Source organism: Chiloscyllium plagiosum, unplaced genomic scaffold (assembly GCF_037043375.1).
Source record: "Chiloscyllium plagiosum isolate Xiang-an unplaced genomic scaffold, Cpla_swu_hap1 HiC_scaffold_176, whole genome shotgun sequence".
Classification (NCBI taxonomy): Eukaryota; Metazoa; Chordata; class Chondrichthyes; order Orectolobiformes; family Hemiscylliidae; genus Chiloscyllium; species Chiloscyllium plagiosum.
The window spans coordinates 440603-462076 of NW_028270315.1; the positions used below are offsets into that span (position 1 = coordinate 440603).

The 21474-nt window shown below is 50.6% G+C and overlaps 1 pseudogene; it reads right to left on the bottom strand.

The window, feature by feature from the left end:
• Positions 1-9583: 9583 nt before the first annotated feature.
• Positions 9584-9764, bottom strand: LOC148133917 (U2 spliceosomal RNA; annotated as a pseudogene).
• Between the last annotated feature and the right edge of the window lie 11710 nt (positions 9765-21474).

Sequence of the window (21474 nt, forward strand, 5' to 3'; positions counted from 1 at the left end):
TTTTTCCCCTGTCAGTGAACCACTGTCTCATGGTCATGTAGAGATCGTCAGTATCTCACCAATCAAGTGGGTCAGGGCTAAGCTTACGTGACTTCTCACGTGACCAGCACAGCGTTTTTGAGGAGGCGGTAACCAACTGCAGAACTGCACGCATTGAATGATACATTCAGCCTGTCATGTCTGCATCAGCTCTCTGCACGAGCAACTTCCCCAGTCCCACTCGCCCTGCAGCAAATATTCTCTCTTCAGATAAGTATCCGACCCTCCGACCAAAGTCACCATTGAATCTGCCTCCAGCACCCTCTCTCTCAGGCAGTGCACTGCATATTCTCACCACTCGCTGAAGATGCTTGGGCCTAGGACGCTACCTCGATGAAACGTGACACGTAGAGAAGAAAGCAATAGATTCAGCCGAGCCCTCCATGTCTTTGATGTGTGTGGATGTGCCTGCAGTTAGAACATTGCACAGTACAGGCCCTTCGGCCCACGATGTCGTGCCGAGCAGTTTTCTTAATCTAAGATCAACCTAACCTACACACCCCTCAATTTACTGCCGTCCAGCGTGTGCTCGCCGAGCAGTAGCTTAAATGTCCCTGACAGTTTGTGGGAGATTAGAAATGCAGTTAGAGATGTTGTTTTTGCAGATGGGTGACGGGGTGTTGTGGGGGGAGGGGAAGGGGAACATTACACAAACGGTCGCGGGATTCTTGCAGCATACCTAAGGCTAAGATTTTAACGAATATAGAGGTTTTTGTTTAAGAAATAGTTGTAAACTAAGAAATAACTTTAAAGTGTTGTAGCTGACCACAAAAGTAGCAGTAGGGGCATTTCACAATAAGCTTATAGTATGATAAGGGGAACTGGATAAAATAGCAGACAGGCTGTAACAGACAAGGACAAGGACAGCAGGGTAGTCAGATAAGGAAAATTAGAGAAAAACGAGTGAGGTAATCGGCTTATGATAGGATGGGAAAAGGGAGGCGTGATTCCGCAACTTGCAAACTGAATAAGAATGCTTACATGTTTTGTTTTCGCGCGCTTTTGCTAGCCTGATTGCTTGAGCAAAACGCCTGTTCTTGCAAGGCCGTAAAGAATTAAATGTTCTTGTTTCCAAGGCTTTGTCTCAGGCTGAATTGTGAGTGAGTTTTGTTTCTCACAGTTGCCGAAGGGCCTGTTGTTGCGCTGCTCTGTTCGACGTTCTAAAAATCTCAGCTGTTACCAATGTGAAAAATCCCTGCCTCCCCACAAGGCAAATGATTGGAGCAGGTTCGAATTCTGACCGAAAAATCTCACTGTCAGGAAATCTCGGCTCGCTCACCTTTACGAACAGTACCTCTTACAGACTAATCCATCTTGTCTTGGAAAGTGTGAACTCCCATCCCCCAACCCACCTCGTGCAAATGAATAGCACGACGGGGCGGGGATGTGAAGATCAATTTACAGCAAATCAGCCTTTATTGGTTCGGCTCCAAACATTCCAATTCGGTCTGCTTCCTTAGAATTGCAAATCAAGATTCAAGAGTGCTAATTGCAGCGCTAACAGCAAGCTAATGGTTTGATAGTGGCTGTGCAATCAAAAAGCAAGGTCTAAAATGCAAAATAAAGCAAAACACCCAGTAAGCAAAACCTCAGCATCTGTGGGGAAAAAGCAGAATTAACGCTTTTTCGAGTCCAGTGACCCTTCTCCCGAAGGGTGCAGCGAGTTCTGTTTTCGTCTAGACATTACAACCTGCAGCACCACGCGTGGAGTCAGTGATCAACTGCACCTTCACTCTATTGGTAGCCACTGAGCACGTACATCGATGCTTGCATCAGGACGAGACGAAACCTGAACCAAACGGACGGAGGCTCCGAAGCTCTCTGCCACCCTCTCACCTTCAATGCGCACTTGGATCCATCCGGCTGCTCCGCATCAGGAAGCATCAATGGGGCGGCCTCAATCAACAGATGGGAATCAGAAAGCTTCCCCACACAGTCACACAGTACAGAAGAGGCCCTTTGGCCCTCCGAGTCCGCACTGACAAAGCTACTCTAAGTCTGCTCTAGTCCCACTTTCCAGCACTTGGTCCGTAGCCAGGAAAGGTTATGACATTTCCAGTGCTCATCCAAGTAGTTTTTCAAGGTTTTGAGGTTCCCCGCCTCGCTACCCTCCCAAGCAGTGCATTCCAGACCGCCGCCACCCTCTGGGAAACAACTGCTTTCTGTCATGACCGCAAGACCACGGAAGGTCTGACGGCCCATAAGACGTAGGAGCAGAATCGGGCCATTCGGCCCACGCTCCGCCATTCGGTCGTGGCTCACAGGTTTCTCAACCCCGATTCTCCTGCCCTCTCCCCACAACCCTTGATCCCCTTATAGTCAAGAACCTCTCTATCTCTGTCTTAAATGCAACCTCATCTCAGCCTGAAGGGACGACCCTTCACCCTGAGGCTGTACTTCCAGGTCCTCGTCTCGCCTACTAGTGGGATCATCGGGTTCAATTCCCGCCTCAGGCGACTGACTGTGTGGAGTTTGCACGTTCTCCCCGTGCCTGCGTGGGTTTCCTCCGGGTGCTCCGGTTTCCTCCCACAGTCCAAAGATGTGCAGGTCAGGTGAATTGGCCATGCTAAATTGCCCGTAGTGTTAGGTAAGGGGCAAATGTAGGGGTATGGGTGGGTTGCGCTTCGGCGGGTCGGTGTGGACTTGTTGGGTCGAAGGGCCTGTTTCCACACTGTAATGTAATGTAATCTAATCTAATCTTCTTCACATCCACTCTGACCAGGCCTCCCAGTAGCCTGTAAGGTTCAGTCAGATCCCGCCTTACCTTTCGAAACACCATCGGGTATAGACCCAGAGACCTCGTGTGACAAACCCTTCAGCCCCAGGGGGAACACGCTTGTAAACCTTCTCTAGACTCCCTCCAACACCAGCGCATCCCTTCCTTTGGTACAGGGCACAAAACTGCTCCCGATATTCCACCTGTGGTCAGACCAGAGTCTGATGCAGCCTCAGCAGCACGTCTCTGCTCCTTTTTTCTCGCCCGCTTGAAATGAATGCCGACACTGCATTTGCCTTCCGAACCATCGGATGAACCTGCATGTTAATCATGAAACAACCTGGAACTAAGACTCCCAAGACCCTCAGCGCTTCAGATTTGCAAAGCCTTTCCCTCGTTCAGAAAATCGTCTACCCGATTGTTCTTGCTACCAAAGTGCAAAACCGCACACTTGGTCACTTCTTTCCCCACTCGCCCTTCATCTCCACGCCCTTCTGCAGCCTGCCCGTTTCCTCAAAACTACCTGTCCCTCTCGCTATCTTTGTGCCATCTGCAAACTCAGCAAAAATGCCCGCCGTGGCCCTCATTATCGTCGACACCCCAATAAGGTCCCTGTCACAGCCCCGTCTACAAGGTATTTGCAGAAATTCACCAAAGTTATACACGTGGCCGGAGACTTTGGCACGTCGGGTCGATAACACAGGGCCCAGCGAGCCTGTGCCGATTCCTACTCCTTGTTTGGACGTGCTACTTGTTGCCCAGACGTGGTTTCAGTCCCGCCGTTCCGCCTCCCGTTCACGTGTCTAACAAGGTGAGCCTTAAACATAGAACATAGAAGAATACAGCGCAGTACAGGCCCTTCGGCCCTCGATGTTGCGCCGATCCAAGCCCACCTAACCTACACTAGCCCACTATCCTCCATATGCCTATCCAATGCCTGCTTAAATGCCCATAATGAGGGAGAGTCCACCACTGCTACTGGCAGGGCATTCCATGAACTCACGACTCGCTGAGTAAAGAACCTACCCCTAACATCTGTCCTATACCTACCCCCCCTTAATTTAAAGCTATGCCCCCTTGGAAAAAGATTCTCACTGTCGACCCTATCTAAACCCCTAATCATCTTGTACACCTCTATCAAGTCACCCCTAAACCTTCTTTTCTCCAATGAAAACAACCCCAAGTGCCTCAGCCTTTCCTCATATGATCTTTCTACCATACCAGGCAACATCCTGGTAAACCTCCTCTGCACCCGTTCCAGTGCCTCCACATCCTTCCTATAGTATGGCGACCAAAACTGCACACAATACTCCAGATGCGGACGCACCAGAGTCTTATACAACTGCAACATGACCTCAGTACTCCGGAACTCAATTCCTCTACCAATAAAAGCCAGTACGCCATATGCCTTCTTCACCGCACTATTTACCTGGGTGGCAACTTTCAAAGATCTGTGTACATGGACACCAAGATCCCTCTGCTCATCCACACTACCAAGTATCCGTCCATTAGCCCAGTACCCCATCTTTTTATTACTCTTACCAAAGTGAATCACCTCACACTTAGCTACATTGAACGCCATTTGCCACCTTTCTGCCCAGTTCTGCAGCTTATCTATATCCCGCTGTAACCTGCCACATCCTTCCTCACTGTCTACAACTCCTCCGACTTTCGTATCATCCGCAAACTTGCTCACCCAACCTTCTAACCCCTCCTCCAGGTCATTTATAAAAATGACAAACAGCAATGGTCCCAAAACAGATCCTTGCGGAACACCGCTAGTGCCGGCACTCCAAGATGAACCTTTGCCATCAACTACTACCCTCTGTCTTCTTCCAGCCAGCCAACTCCTAATCCAAACCTCCAACTCACCCTCAATGCCATACCTCCGTGTTTTTTGCAGTAGTCCACCATGAGGAACCTTATCAAACGCCTTACTAAAATCCATATACACCACATCTACCGCTTTCCCCTCGTTCACCTCCTTAGTCACCTTCTCAAAGAATTCAATAAGGTTTGTGAGGCACGACCTGCCCTTCACAAAACCATGCTGACTATCCTTGATCACATTATTCCTATCCAGATGTTCATAAATCCTATCCCTTAGAATTCTCTCTAAGATTTTGCCCACAACAGAAGTGAGACTCACCAGCCAATAGTTACTAGGGTTATCCCTACTCCCCTTCTTGAACAAGGGAACCACATTTGCTAGCCTCCAATCTTCTGGCACTACTCCTGTAGACAACGAGGACATAAAAATCAAGGCCAATGGCTCTGCAATCTCCTCCCTTGCTTCCCGGAGAATCCTAGGATAAATGCCATCAGGCCCAGGGGACTTATCTATTTTCACCCTTTCCAGAATTTCCAACACCTCTTCTCTACATACCTCAAAGCCATCCATTCTACTTAATTGTGACTCAGTACTCACATTGACAACAATGTCCTGTTCCTGATTGAATACTGACGAAAAGTATTCATTCAATGTCTCCCCAATCTCTTCAGCCTCCACACGCAACTTCCCACTACTATCCTTGACTGGACCTATTCCTACCCTAGTCATTCTTTTATTCCTGACATACCTATAGAAAGCCTTAGGGTTTTCCCTAATCCTACCAACTAAGGCCCTTTCATGTCCCCTCCTTGCTGCTCTTAGCTCTCTCTTCAGGTCCTTCCTGGCTACCGTATAACTCTCAATCGCCCCAATTGAACCTTCACGCCTCATCTTTACATAGGCCGCCCTCTTCCATTTAACAAGGGATTCCAATTCCTTATTAAACCACGGCTCCCTCACACGACCCTTTCCTCCCTGCCTGACGGGTACATACTTATCAAGGACACTCAATAGTTGCTCCTTGAACAAGCTCCACATATCAGTTACGCCCTTGTCTTGAAGCTTACTTTTCCAAGCCACACATCCTAAGTCATGCCTCACCGCATCATAATTTCCCTGCCCCCAGCTATAACTCTTGCCCTGTAGTGCACACTTATCCCTCTCCATCGCGAGAGTAAAAGTCACCGAATTGTGGTCACTGTCCCCAAAGTGCTCACCTACCTCTAATTCTAACACCTGGCCTGGTTCGTTACCCAGAACCAAATCCAGTATGGCCTCACCTCTTGTTGGCCTATCTACATATTGTGTCAGGAAACCCTCCTGCACACATTGGACAAACACTGACCCATCTAACGAACTTGAGCTATAGCTTTCCCAATCAATATCAGGAAAGTTAAAGTCCCCCATAACAACCACCCTATTACTTTCACTCTTCTCTTGAATCATCCTCGCAATCCTTTCTTCTACGTTTCTAGGACTATTAGGAGGCCTGTAAAAAATTACTAACAGGGTGAGCTCACCTTTCCTATTCCTAACCTCAGCCCAAACTACCTCAGACGGCGAGTCTTCATCCATCGTCCTTTCCACAGCTGTAATACTATCTTTGACAAGCAATGCCACACCTCCCCCTCTTTTACCCCCACCTCTGACCCTACTAAAACATTTAAACCCTGGAACCTGCAACAGCCAATCCTGTCCCTGTTCTACCCATGTCTTCGTAATAGCCGCAACATCGAAGTCCCAGGTACCAACCCACGCTGCAAGTTCCTAATGTACCAACCCACGTTCCTAATGTGCCTGCTTCCAGCGCTTCGACTGGCAACGCGTTCCAGGCACCCACCATCCTCTGTGTGAAAACCTTTCCCCGCACTTTTCCCTTCTCACTTTCCCCCTCTCACCGTGAACCTGTACCCACTGACTCGCCACCCCACCCTTTCGATGCCTCTCAGTATGCTGTCGACCACTATCAGGTCGCCCCTCAGCTTCCGTCTTTGCAGTGACGACAATCCAAGTTTATTCAATCTCTCCTCACAGCAGAAGCGCTCCAGGGCAGGCAACGTGCTGGTAAACCTTCTCTGCACCCTCTCCAAAGCATCCACGTCCTTCTGGTAGTGTGCCGAACAGCATTGCGCGCGATATCCCAATTGTAGCCTAACTGGAGTTTTGTACAGCTCTTTGTACAGATCATTTATTTACACGTCACAAACAACAAAGGTCCTAGCACTGAGCCCTGCGGGACGCCACTAGTTACTGATCTCCTTTCCGAAAAATGCGCCCCGAGTCGGTTTTGTATCCAGCTAGCCGACTCACCTCAGATCCCACGAGACTCTACCTTTTGTAGCAGCCTGCCGTAAGATGTGAAGCGATCCAGAAGAGATTACTGACGCAAAGGTGACTACACTTAAATGAAAGTGCTGGGAATGGCAACCGTGATGGAACTCGCAGCCAAGGAAGGTCAACACCTCACAAAATGGTGGCTGAGAGTTCACAAAATGGTGGCCCAGGGACAAGCACCAACGCAGACACAAAACTGCCACTGCTGTGGAAACACATGTCAGGCAGCAGCAAATTGCTGCTGGAAAGAAGCTGTGTGCAGAAACTGCAGCATTAAAAAAGAATATATTAAGTGGGTGCGCTCGGGGGAGAAAGTACCAATAACCTGCAGCGAAAGTACAGGAAGAAATCCTAAATGGTACAAAAAGGGCAAGAAGACAAAAGCCCAGGCGCACAAACCAATGAGGTGTTGTTGTTACAGATACTGGCGATAGCTGCCGACGCCCCGGTCGCTCCCTTACTGAACGGCAAACCGGTAAGAATGGAGGTGGACACCGGTTTCATTGATACGGCTGAGTCACGTTGCGCTGCAACCTTCAGAAACTGAGCGAGGAACACACACAGGTGCTTTCACGGTGGGAACGTTCAGTTATACGGTCAGTCTGAAGACACAGCCTGCGCGTCAACAAAGGAAATCTTAGAGCTTTATGGGCAAGAATGTGGTTGGACAGAATCAAACTCAACTGGGCCGAAGGCAATCACTTGTCAAGATTCTGAGAGTGACTGATCAAGAATTCTAAAGAAGCACGCTATTGTTTTCAATGGGATAGAGAAGCAGGACGCCGGGAGCCTTTGATAAGGTTCCACGTGGTAGGCTGTTGGAGAAAATGCAGAGGCATGGAACTGAGGGTGATTTAGCAGCTTGGCTTAGAAACTGGCTTTCTGAAAGAAGGCAGCGGGTGGTGGTTGATGGAAAATATTCAGCCTGGAGTCCGGTTACTAGTGGTGTGCCACAAGGGTCTGTTTTGGGACCACTGCTGTTTGTCATTTTTATAAATGACTTAGATGCAGGCATAACATAGGTGGATGGATTAGTAAATTTGCAGACGACGCTAAAGTCGGTGGAGTCGTGGTCAGTGTGGAAGAATGTTACAGGTTGCAGGGGGACTTGGATAAACTGCAGAATTGGGCTGAGAGGTGGCAAATGGAGTTCAATGCAGCTAAATGTGAGGTGATGCACTTTGGGAAGAATAACAGGAAGGCAGAGTACTGGGTCGATGGAAAGATTCTTGGTAGTGTGGATGTGCAGAGGGATCTTGGAGTCCCATGTACATAGATCCCTGAAAGTTGCCACCCAAGTGGATAGTGCTGTTAAGAAGGCTGTTAGGTTTCATTCGTAGAGGGATTGAGTGCCGGAGCCGCAATATCATGCTGCAACAGTTCACCTGCTGGTGTGTGCTAGGCGGTTTCCTTTCCCTTTGCTCAACGACCTATTTGCTGAACTAGCCGGAGGTCAGCTTTTCAGTAAAACTGAGCCCGGTAAACCCTACCTCCAGATGAGTGTAGATCCTGAGTTTAAATGAATGAGACACAATCTTATTGAAACATATTGGATTCTTACGTGGCTCGACAGGGTAAATGCTGAGAGGACATTTTCCCTCATGGGAGTGTCTAGAACTGAACAGAATAAAGAGGCACCAATTTAAGAGTGAGATCAGGAGAAACGTCTTCTCTCAGAGGGTTGTGAGTCTTTGGAATTTGTTGTCACAGACAGCTGGCACACGCTGCTTGTGTGAGACTGACTTTGCTGCCTCAGCCAGAACTGGCAGCATTCTAAGTGCAAAAGAAGGCAAGGGGGTGTTGTGCCAGTCCCTGCGTACACAGCCCAGGTGCCGGATAATCTGCAGTGCTCCTACCTGCCTTATTATCTTTCCAGGCCAGTTCCGGTCAGCAAACATTGGTTTGTTTGTTCTACGTTTTCTCACGTGCTGTTGTCGAGTTAGTGCTGTCTCTTTGCTTTTCCCAGTGAGAATTGACTCTCTGAGTAACCTGCCTCTGACTCAGTCATTCGTGATAGCACACACGATTCTGTCGCGGCTCCGTGAATCGGAAAATGGCTGAAACTCACAGTCCTTTGCCTCGTTTTTCCGGTCAGTCACATACGTACCTATCGATTCCGCCTGCCCTTGCAGTCTGATGAAAAGCATGTGCCTTAAATACGTCCCGATGATTTTTGTCCTAGCTCACAGTGTTCTCGAAATCTCTCTTTCAAGTCATCAAAATCAAAACGACTGAACCCCGAGATAGCTTCATCCCCAGCAGCATGCAGCAACGTAGCACAGTTGACCTTCTCTTGTTTTTCTGAAATGTCGCTCGCGAGTATGAAAAGCTGGTGGGCAGCTACGGTTGCTGCGACTCCCAAATTCTGACACCACGTGGTGTGATCGGGGCCCGGCGTTGGCGGGAAGGTGCAGCACGCAGCAGGGGTCCGAGGGGATGACATTGAGAGCAAGTGTCAAGGTGCGCAAGAGACAGAGATGGCGAGAGAAGGATAGGGAGCGGGAGCTGAGCAGCCACCTTAGAACAGACGAGTTTGAATCGACTCACGCCCGGTTGGATGTGAGGTGTGAGAAATGAAGCACTTGGTACTCAAACCCATCCAGCAGACACAAAGCACCGAAAGCCTGAGTTATAAACATGAAGCTGTTTTTAGATTTATAGATGAGGGGTGCACCGTTCCCGGAGGTACTGCAATACCAGGTCGATGCGTGGAGTGGACGGAGCAAGCCCCTATTCCATCTCCCTGCTCCAAAAATCAATTTAATATATGGTCCCCAGATAAGGGACGTATCAGATATTAAACTGATAAGAACAGATTTTTTTTTTTTTTTATTTCAAAAATATACTTTATTCATATATATTTAATCTATACAATTGGACATGTCATCATTCTGTGAACATTCCATTTCTTTACGTATCGAAACAGGGTAATCATTCATATTCACAGGTTAGTGCGATTACATTGAGCTCAGACGCCAGCGGAGCCCAAATGACTGTGTGGGCCCCCTGTTTTTCATTAGGCAGGCAGATGTTAGACGGTGGTCTTTCCCCACCGCGCCTTGGCGGCAGCTGCCCCAAGCTTCATCGCGTCCCTCAACACGTAGTCCTGGACCATGGAATGTGCCAGTCTGCAACACTCAGTCGGGGTCAACTCCTTCAGCTGGAAGATCAACAGGTTTCGGACCACCCAGAGAGCGTCCTTCACCGAGTTGATGATCCTCCAGGCGCAGTTGATGTTCGTCTCGGTGTGCGTCCCGGGGAACAGGCCGTAGAGCACGGAGTCCCGCGTCACGGCGCTGCTCGGGACGAACCTCGACAAACACCACTGCATTTCTCTCCAGACTTCCTCTGCATAGGCACATTCCAGAAGGAGGTGTGTGACAGTCTCGTCCCCCCCGCAGCCGCTTCGAGGGCAGCGTGCGGTGCGGCAGAGAGTCCGGGCGTGCATAAATGATCTCACAGGCAGAGCCCTTCTCACCACCAGCCAAGCCATGTCTTGGTGCTTGTTGGAAAGTTCTGGCGATGAGGCATTCTGCCAAATGGCTTTGACAGTCTGCTCAGGGAACCGCTCGACGGGATCTGCCCTCTCCTTTTCCCGAAGGGTCTCAAGGACACTACGTGCTGACCACTTCCTGATGGACTTGTGGTCAAAGGTGTTTTTCTTGATAAATTTCTCCACGAAGGACAGGTGATACGGAACGGTCCAACTACTCGGAGCGTTCCGCGGCAGCGAGGCCAGGCCCATCCTTCGCAACACCGGGGACAAGTAGAACCTCAGTACGTAGTGACACTTGGTGTTTGCGTACCGGGGATCCACGCACAGCTTGATGCAGCCACACACAAAGGTGGCCATCAGGGTGAGGGTGGCATTGGGTGTGTTTTTTCCCCCATTGCACCGGTCTTTGTACATTACATCTCTTCGGACCCGGTCCATCTTTGATCTCCACACGAAGTGGAAGATGGCCCGGGTGACTGCGGCGGCACAGGTTCTGGGGATAGGCCAGACCTGTGCCACGTATAACAATACTGAGAGTACCTCACACCTGATGACCAGGTTCTTACCCGCGATGGAGAGCGACCGTTGCTCCCATCTGCCCAGTTTCTGTCTCACCTTCCTGATCCGCTCCTCCCAGGTCTTGGTGCACGCCCCAGCCCCCCCGAACCAAATACCCAGCACCTTCAGGTGGTCAGTCCTGACGGTGAAGGGGATAGAGGATTGGTCGGCCCAGTTCCCGAAGAGCATGGCCTCGCTCTTGCCTCGGTTTACCTTGGCCCCCGAGGCCCGTTCGAACTGGTCACAGATGCACATGAGTCTGTGCACGGACAGCGGATCCGAGCAGAAAACGGCGACGTCATCCATGTACAGGGAGGCCTTAACCTGCAGGCCCCCGCTGCCAGGAATAGTCACCCCTTTCAGGCTCGCATCCTTCCTGATGGACTCGGCAAATGGCTCTATGCAACACACAAACAAGGCAGGAGAGAGAGGGCAGCCCTGCCTGACTCCAGATCTGACTGGGAAGCTATCTGATTCCCACCCATTGATTGAGACTGCACTGACAATGTTGGTGTAGAGCAGTCTGATCCAATTAGCGATTCCCTCCCCGAAGCCCATTTTGGAGAGGACATCCCTCATATATGTATGCGATATCCTGTCAAAGGCTTTCTCCTGGTCCAGGCTGATGAGGCAGGTGTCCACCCCCCTGTCCTGCACGTAGGCGATCGTATCTCTGAGGAGTGCGAGACTCTCAGCGATCTTCCTGCCCGGTACAGCACAGGTTTGGTCAGGGTGAATCACCGATCCCAGAGCAGACCTGACCCGGTTGGCGATGACCTTTGACAAGATTTTGTAGTCTGTGTTTAACAGTGAGATCGGTCTCCAATTTCTAATTTCTTCCCTCTCCCCCTTCTGCTTGTAGATGAGGGTGATGATGCCTTTCCTCATGGATTCACTCATGGTACCTGCCCGAAGCATACTGACATACACCTCCAGCAGGTCCCGGCCAATCAAGTCCCAAAGAGCGGAATAGAGCTCGACCGGTAAGCCGTCGCTTCCGGGAGTTCTATTCTTTTCGAAGGACTCGAGGGCCTTGGTCAGCTCATCCAGAGATAGCGGCTGGTCCAGCCTCTCTCGTGTTCCGTCGTCTAGGACCTCCGTGATAGAGGACAGGAACGACTGGGAGGCCGCGCTGTCGGTTGGCTTCGAGTCATACAGACTGGCATAGAAGGATTTGCTGATCCTCATGATGTCAGCCTGAGATGACGTTACCGAGCCATCTTCTTCCTTCAGGCTGCTGAGCACAGAGCTCTCTTTGTGCACCTTCTGGAAGAAGAAACGTGAGCACGTCTCGTCCTGCTCCACCGAGCGGACCCTGGACCGGAAGATTATCTTGGAGGCCTCCGAGGCAAAGAGCGAGGCTTGCTGGCCCTTCACCTCCTTGAGGTCCTCCGTGACATCGACCCCCAACGTCTGCAGCAGGAGCAGGTTCTGCATACTTTCCTGGAGCTGGGACAGTTTTCCCCGTCTCTCTCTCGCCTCCTGAACACCTTTGAGGATGAAGAACCTCTTGATGTTCCCTTTTACTGTTTCCCACCAGTCTGCTGGAGACTCAAAGAAGGACTTCACGGTTCTCCAACCTGCGTAATCTCTCTTGAGCTCCTCAATGTTTCCCGGGGTCAACAGCTTCGTGTTCAGTTTCCACGTTCCCTTGCCAGCCCGCTGCTCGTCCTGTAGGTGACAGTCGGCCAGCAGGAGGCAGTGGTCAGAGAAGAACACCGGCTTGACGTCGGTGGATCTGACCGAGAACGTTCGGGACGCAAACAGGTAATCTATCCTTGAGCGGATAGACCCGTCTGCCCGTGACCATGTATATCTACGCTGCGCTCCGTCTGCAGGGGTGCTGAAGACGTCGTGCAGCTTGGCGTCTTTGACCGTGTCCATCAGGGCTCTGGACGTGGCGTCCAGTTTACTGTCCCCCCCGCCGGATCGTCCATCTGCATCGATGATACAGTTGAAGTCTCCGGCCAGAATGACCAGCCTGGACGTAGCCAGCAACAGTGGAAGCTGCTGCAGGACGGCCAACCGTTCACTCTTACCCGCTGGGGCGTACACATTAATTAGTCTCACGGGAGCGTTTCTGTATGTAACATCAGCAACGAGGAGGCGCCCGCCCACCACCTCCTTAACCTCGGAGATGGTGAAGTTGCCTCCCCGTAACAGAATACCCAGGCCCGAGGAGCGGTTATCGTTGCCCCCCGACCACACTGACGGCCCATGGGCCCACAAGCTCGACCATCTCCTGTAACTGCTGAGGTGCGGTATCCCACACTCCTGCAGAAACAGGACATCAGCTTTCACGTTGGCCAGGAAGGCCAGTGTTGAAACACATCGCGCAGCAGATTTTATGCTGCGCACATTGATGGTTGCAATTTTAAACCCCATTTTGTTAACAGGTTGTAAGGTTACCCATGTCCGATTGCTGCTGGTCCTGCCCCTCTGGGGTAGCTGTCTGCATCCCCATGCAGTGCGCAAACTGCTGGACCCTCGCTGGGCTGAGGTAGCTGTCCAGTTCCTCACTCGGCCCATTTGCCCGCTCCGGTGTCATCGGGCCGAGACCAGGGTCCACGCTGTCTGTTTCTATATCTGACAGCGGGGCTGTCAGAGGGTCGCTGCTCCCAGTGACCTGGAGCTGTGTGGCGGTGGGGCCCTCCTGGCTTTCACCTGGTGGGGGGTGGTGGTTTCCCATTTCCTCAGGAGGCTCGTCCCTTGGTTGGCAGTTGCTGCTCTCCTTTCTCCTCGCAGCGCTCTGCCTCTTCTTTTGGTGACGGCCCTCCTTTCTTCCGTCCTCACCCTCTGAAGAGCTGTCCGTATCTTCCCCCTGCAGCTGCCTTTTCCCCTTTTTCTGGGAGGTCTTGGTGACCGGGTGGGTTTTCCTCTTCCTGTTTTTCACCACGGTCCATTCCTCTGCCTCCTTCTTTCCCTTCTCCGCCTCCTCCTCCTGTCCTGTCGGAGCTTCGCTCGGCAGCTGTACCTCTCCAGTAGCTGTCATCTGCTCTGCTCTGGCCTGTCCTTCCTGTCGCGTGCCTCCTGACACCATTTCCTTGCCGGTTTGCGGTGCCTTGCTGTCCTTTTGTGGCCCGCCTCCGGCCATCTGCGCATAGGTGGCGGCCCCTCGTCTTGGGCAGGCCCTGTACACGTGGCCCGCCTCCCCGCACAGATTGCAGTTCCTTTCCTCCTTGCAGTCTTTGGTCGGGTGGCCCTCCTTCTTGCAATTGCGACAGATCGTGACCTTGCAGTCCGCCGCCATGTGGCCTGACCTCCCACAGGTTCGGCACACTTTCGGCTGCCCTGCATAAGTCAGGTACCCTCTGCTCCCTCCGATAGCAAAGCTGGAGGGTGGGTGGAGGATATTCCCGCTGGCGTCCACCCTCAGGGTTACCTTGACCTGTCGTTTGCTGGTCCAGATCCCGAAAGGGTCAACCACGTCGGTGCTTTGACCCTCGACCTGCACATATCTTCCCAGGAACGTCAGGACATCAGTTGCTGGCACGTAGGGGTTGTACATGTGGATAGTAACAACCCTGCTCCTCTGTGCAGGAAGCACACACAAGGGGACCGCCGACAAGATGGAGAACAGCGGCTCCCCTTCCTTCTCCTTGAAGACCTTCAGGAGCTGCTCACATTGCTTCACGCTCCTGAAGGTGACATCGAAGTAGCCTGCCCCAGGGAAATCCTGCAGGCAGTACACGTCTGCTGCGGCGAATCCACAGCACTCGAACAACACCTTCTTGACGAACACCGTCCGATCGACTGGTGTCCGCTCCTCCACCTTCTTAACAGACACCCGGACGGTGTTTCGAACCCCCTGCCCAGGGCTGCGCACAGCTGTTGAGGCCATTGCTCTGAGGTTGGCTGGTCCCTGAATTGGCGTTAGGCCGAAGCCAGCATGAAGATCCACCAATAGCAGGTCAGCACAACCAAACGATCCTCCAACGTCCAATCACGATCCAGCGATGATCTCCACTAGCTCTGATGACTCGCAACTCGACCCCTGTCCTGATAAGAACAGACATGTAGATCACTGCTGACAGTTTCCCTGTCGCCGTAGTCCTCCCAGGATTTCTAACGAGAGCAGCAGGTCCGTTTACAGCAGTTGCTTTTTTTCCCCTGTCAGTGAACCACTGTCTCATGGTCATGTAGAGATCGTCAGTATCTCACCAATCAAGTGGGTCAGGGCTAAGCTTACGTGACTTCTCACGTGACCAGCACAGCGTTTTTGAGGAGGCGGTAACCAACTGCAGAACTGCACGCATTGAATGATACATTCAGCCTGTCATGTCTGCATCAGCTCTCTGCACGAGCAACTTCCCCAGTCCCACTCGCCCTGCAGCAAATATTCTCTCTTCAGATAAGTATCCGACCCTCCGACCAAAGTCACCATTGAATCTGCCTCCAGCACCCTCTCTCTCAGGCAGTGCACTGCATATTCTCACCACTCGCTGAAGATGCTTGGGCCTAGGACGCTACCTCGATGAAACGTGACACGTAGAGAAGAAAGCAATAGATTCAGCCGAGCCCTCCATGTCTTTGATGTGTGTGGATGTGCCTGCAGTTAGAACATTGCACAGTACAGGCCCTTCGGCCCACGATGTCGTGCCGAGCAGTTTTCTTAATCTAAGATCAACCTAACCTACACACCCCTCAATTTACTGCCGTCCAGCGTGTGCTCGCCGAGCAGTAGCTTAAATGTCCCTGACAGTTTGTGGGAGATTAGAAATGCAGTTAGAGATGTTGTTTTTGCAGATGGGTGACGGGGTGTTGTGGGGGGAGGGGAAGGGGAACATTACACAAACGGTCGCGGGATTCTTGCAGCATACCTAAGGCTAAGATTTTAACGAATATAGAGGTTTTTGTTTAAGAAATAGTTGTAAACTAAGAAATAACTTTAAAGTGTTGTAGCTGACCACAAAAGTAGCAGTAGGGGCATTTCACAATAAGCTTATAGTATGATAAGGGGAACTGGATAAAATAGCAGACAGGCTGTAACAGACAAGGACAAGGACAGCAGGGTAGTCAGATAAGGAAAATTAGAGAAAAACGAGTGAGGTAATCGGCTTATGATAGGATGGGAAAAGGGAGGCGTGATTCCGCAACTTGCAAACTGAATAAGAATGCTTACATGTTTTGTTTTCGCGCGCTTTTGCTAGCCTGATTGCTTGAGCAAAACGCCTGTTCTTGCAAGGCCGTAAAGAATTAAATGTTCTTGTTTCCAAGGCTTTGTCTCAGGCTGAATTGTGAGTGAGTTTTGTTTCTCACAGTTGCCGAAGGGCCTGTTGTTGCGCTGCTCTGTTCGACGTTCTAAAAATCTCAGCTGTTACCAATGTGAAAAATCCCTGCCTCCCCACAAGGCAAATGATTGGAGCAGGTTCGAATTCTGACCGAAAAATCTCACTGTCAGGAAATCTCGGCTCGCTCACCTTTACGAACAGTACCTCTTACAGACTAATCCATCTTGTCTTGGAAAGTGTGAACTCCCATCCCCCAACCCACCTCGTGCAAATGAATAGCACGACGGGGCGGGGATGTGAAGATCAATTTACAGCAAATCAGCCTTTATTGGTTCGGCTCCAAACATTCCAATTCGGTCTGCTTCCTTAGAATTGCAAATCAAGATTCAAGAGTGCTAATTGCAGCGCTAACAGCAAGCTAATGGTTTGATAGTGGCTGTGCAATCAAAAAGCAAGGTCTAAAATGCAAAATAAAGCAAAACACCCAGTAAGCAAAACCTCAGCATCTGTGGGGAAAAAGCAGAATTAACGCTTTTTCGAGTCCAGTGACCCTTCTCCCGAAGGGTGCAGCGAGTTCTGTTTTCGTCTAGACATTACAACCTGCAGCACCACGCGTGGAGTCAGTGATCAACTGCACCTTCACTCTATTGGTAGCCACTGAGCACGTACATCGATGCTTGCATCAGGACGAGACGAAACCTGAACCAAACGGACGGAGGCTCCGAAGCTCTCTGCCACCCTCTCACCTTCAATGCGCACTTGGATCCATCCGGCTGCTCCGCATCAGGAAGCATCAATGGGGCGGCCTCAATCAACAGATGGGAATCAGAAAGCTTCCCCACACAGTCACACAGTACAGAAGAGGCCCTTTGGCCCTCCGAGTCCGCACTGACAAAGCTACTCTAAGTCTGCTCTAGTCCCACTTTCCAGCACTTGGTCCGTAGCCAGGAAAGGTTATGACATTTCCAGTGCTCATCCAAGTAGTTTTTCAAGGTTTTGAGGTTCCCCGCCTCGCTACCCTCCCAAGCAGTGCATTCCAGACCGCCGCCACCCTCTGGGAAACAACTGCTTTCTGTCATGACCGCAAGACCACGGAAGGTCTGACGGCCCATAAGACGTAGGAGCAGAATCGGGCCATTCGGCCCACGCTCCGCCATTCGGTCGTGGCTCACAGGTTTCTCAACCCCGATTCTCCTGCCCTCTCCCCACAACCCTTGATCCCCTTATAGTCAAGAACCTCTCTATCTCTGTCTTAAATGCAACCTCATCTCAGCCTGAAGGGACGACCCTTCACCCTGAGGCTGTACTTCCAGGTCCTCGTCTCGCCTACTAGTGGGATCATCGGGTTCAATTCCCGCCTCAGGCGACTGACTGTGTGGAGTTTGCACGTTCTCCCCGTGCCTGCGTGGGTTTCCTCCGGGTGCTCCGGTTTCCTCCCACAGTCCAAAGATGTGCAGGTCAGGTGAATTGGCCATGCTAAATTGCCCGTAGTGTTAGGTAAGGGGCAAATGTAGGGGTATGGGTGGGTTGCGCTTCGGCGGGTCGGTGTGGACTTGTTGGGTCGAAGGGCCTGTTTCCACACTGTAATGTAATGTAATCTAATCTAATCTTCTTCACATCCACTCTGACCAGGCCTCCCAGTAGCCTGTAAGGTTCAGTCAGATCCCGCCTTACCTTTCGAAACACCATCGGGTATAGACCCAGAGACCTCGTGTGACAAACCCTTCAGCCCCAGGGGGAACACGCTTGTAAACCTTCTCTAGACTCCCTCCAACACCAGCGCATCCCTTCCTTTGGTACAGGGCACAAAACTGCTCCCGATATTCCACCTGTGGTCAGACCAGAGTCTGATGCAGCCTCAGCAGCACGTCTCTGCTCCTTTTTTCTCGCCCGCTTGAAATGAATGCCGACACTGCATTTGCCTTCCGAACCATCGGATGAACCTGCATGTTAATCATGAAACAACCTGGAACTAAGACTCCCAAGACCCTCAGCGCTTCAGATTTGCAAAGCCTTTCCCTCGTTCAGAAAATCATCTACCCGATTGTTCTTGCTACCAAAGTGCAAAACCGCACACTTGGTCACTTCTTTCCCCACTCGCCCTTCATCTCCACGCCCTTCTGCAGCCTGCCCGTTTCCTCAAAACTACCTGTCCCTCTCGCTATCTTTGTGCCATCTGCAAACTCAGCAAAAATGCCCGCCGTGGCCCTCATTATCGTCGACACCCCAATAAGGTCCCTGTCACAGCCCCGTCTACAAGGTATTTGCAGAAATTCACCAAAGTTATACACGTGGCCGGAGACTTTGGCACGTCGGGTCGATAACACAGGGCCCAGCGAGCCTGTGCCGATTCCTACTCCTTGTTTGGACGTGCTACTTGTTGCCCAGACGTGGTTTCAGTCCCGCCGTTCCGCCTCCCGTTCACGTGTCTAACAAGGTGAGCCTTAAACATAGAACATAGAAGAATACAGCGCAGTACAGGCCCTTCGGCCCTCGATGTTGCGCCGATCCAAGCCCACCTAACCTACACTAGCCCACTATCCTCCATATGCCTATCCAATGCCTGCTTAAATGCCCATAATGAGGGAGAGTCCACCACTGCTACTGGCAGGGCATTCCATGAACTCACGACTCGCTGAGTAAAGAACCTACCCCTAACATCTGTCCTATACCTACCCCCCCTTAATTTAAAGCTATGCCCCCTTGGAAAAAGATTCTCACTGTCGACCCTATCTAAACCCCTAATCATCTTGTACACCTCTATCAAGTCACCCCTAAACCTTCTTTTCTCCAATGAAAACAACCCCAAGTGCCTCAGCCTTTCCTCATATGATCTTCCTTCCATACCAGGCAACATCCTGGTAAACCTCCTCTGCACCCGTTCCAGTGCCTCCACATCCTTCCTATAGTATGGCGACCAAAACTGCACACAATACTCCAGATGCGGACGCACCAGAGTCTTATACAACTGCAACATGACCTCAGTACTCCGGAACTCAATTCCTCTACCAATAAAAGCCAGTACGCCATATGCCTTCTTCACCGCACTATTTACCTGGGTGGCAACTTTCAAAGATCTGTGTACATGGACACCAAGATCCCTCTGCTCATCCACACTACCAAGTATCCGTCCATTAGCCCAGTACCCCATCTTTTTATTACTCTTACCAAAGTGAATCACCTCACACTTAGCTACATTGAACGCCATTTGCCACCTTTCTGCCCAGTTCTGCAGCTTATCTATATCCCGCTGTAACCTGCCACATCCTTCCTCACTGTCTACAACTCCTCCGACTTTCGTATCATCCGCAAACTTGCTCACCCAACCTTCTAACCCCTCCTCCAGGTCATTTATAAAAATGACAAACAGCAATGGTCCCAAAACAGATCCTTGCGGAACACCGCTAGTGCCGGCACTCCAAGATGAACCTTTGCCATCAACTACTACCCTCTGTCTTCTTCCAGCCAGCCAACTCCTAATCCAAACCTCCAACTCACCCTCAATGCCATACCTCCGTGTTTTTTGCAGTAGTCCACCATGAGGAACCTTATCAAACGCCTTACTAAAATCCATATACACCACATCTACCGCTTTCCCCTCGTTCACCTCCTTAGTCACCTTCTCAAAGAATTCAATAAGGTTTGTGAGGCACGACCTGCCCTTCACAAAACCATGCTGACTATCCTTGATCACATTATTCCTATCCAGATGTTCATAAATCCTATCCCTTAGAATTCTCTCTAAGATTTTGCCCACAACAGAAGTGAGACTCACCAGCCAATAGTTACTAGGGTTATCCCTACTCCCCTTCTTGAACAAGGGAACCACATTTGCTAGCCTCCAATCTTCTGGCACTACTCCTGTAGACAACGAGGACATAAAAATCAAGGCCAATGGCTCTGCAATCTCCTCCCTTGCTTCCCGGAGAATCCTAGGATAAATGCCATCAGGCCCAGGGGACTTATCTATTTTCACCCTTTCCAGAATTTCCAACACCTCTTCTCTACATACCTCAAAGCCATCCATTCTACTTAATTGTGACTCAGTACTCACATTGACAACAATGTCCTGTTCCTGATTGAATACTGACGAAAAGTATTCATTCAATGTCTCCCCAATCTCTTCAGCCTCCACACGCAACTTCCCACTACTATCCTTGACTGGACCTATTCCTACCCTAGTCATTCTTTTATTCCTGACATACCTATAGAAAGCCTTAGGGTTTTCCCTAATCCTACCAACTAAGGCCCTTTCATGTCCCCTCCTTGCTGCTCTTAGCTCTCTCTTCAGGTCCTTCCTGGCTACCGTATAACTCTCAATCGCCCCAATTGAACCTTCACGCCTCATCTTTACATAGGCCGCCCTCTTCCATTTAACAAGGGATTCCAATTCCTTATTAAACCACGGCTCCCTCACACGACCCTTTCCTCCCTGCCTGACGGGTACATACTTATCAAGGACACTCAATAGTTGCTCCTTGAACAAGCTCCACATATCAGTTACGCCCTTGTCTTGAAGCTTACTTTTCCAAGCCACACATCCTAAGTCATGCCTCACCGCATCATAATTTCCCTGCCCCCAGCTATAACTCTTGCCCTGTAGTGCACACTTATCCCTCTCCATCGCTAGAGTAAAAGTCACCGAATTGTGGTCACTGTCCCCAAAGTGCTCACCTACCTCTAATTCTAACACCTGGCCTGGTTCGTTACCCAGAACCAAATCCAGTATGGCCTCACCTCTTGTTGGCCTATCTACATATTGTGTCAGGAAACCCTCCTGCACACATTGGACAAACACTGACCCATCTAACGAACTTGAGCTATAGCTTTCCCAATCAATATCAGGAAAGTTAAAGTCCCCCATAACAACCACCCTATTACTTTCACTCTTCTCTTGAATCATCCTCGCAATCCTTTCTTCTACGTTTCTAGGACTATTAGGAGGCCTGTAAAAAATTACTAACAGGGTGAGCTCACCTTTCCTATTCCTAACCTCAGCCCAAACTACCTCAGACGGCGAGTCTTCATCCATCGTCCTTTCCACAGCTGTAATACTATCTTTGACAAGCAATGCCACACCTCCCCCTCTTTTACCCCCACCTCTGACCCTACTAAAACATTTAAACCCTGGAACCTGCAACAGCCAATCCTGTCCCTGTTCTACCCATGTCTCCGTAATAGCCACAACATCGAAGTCCCAGGTACCAACCCACGCTGCAAGTTCCTAATGTACCAACCCACGTTCCTAATGTGCCTGCTTCCAGCGCTT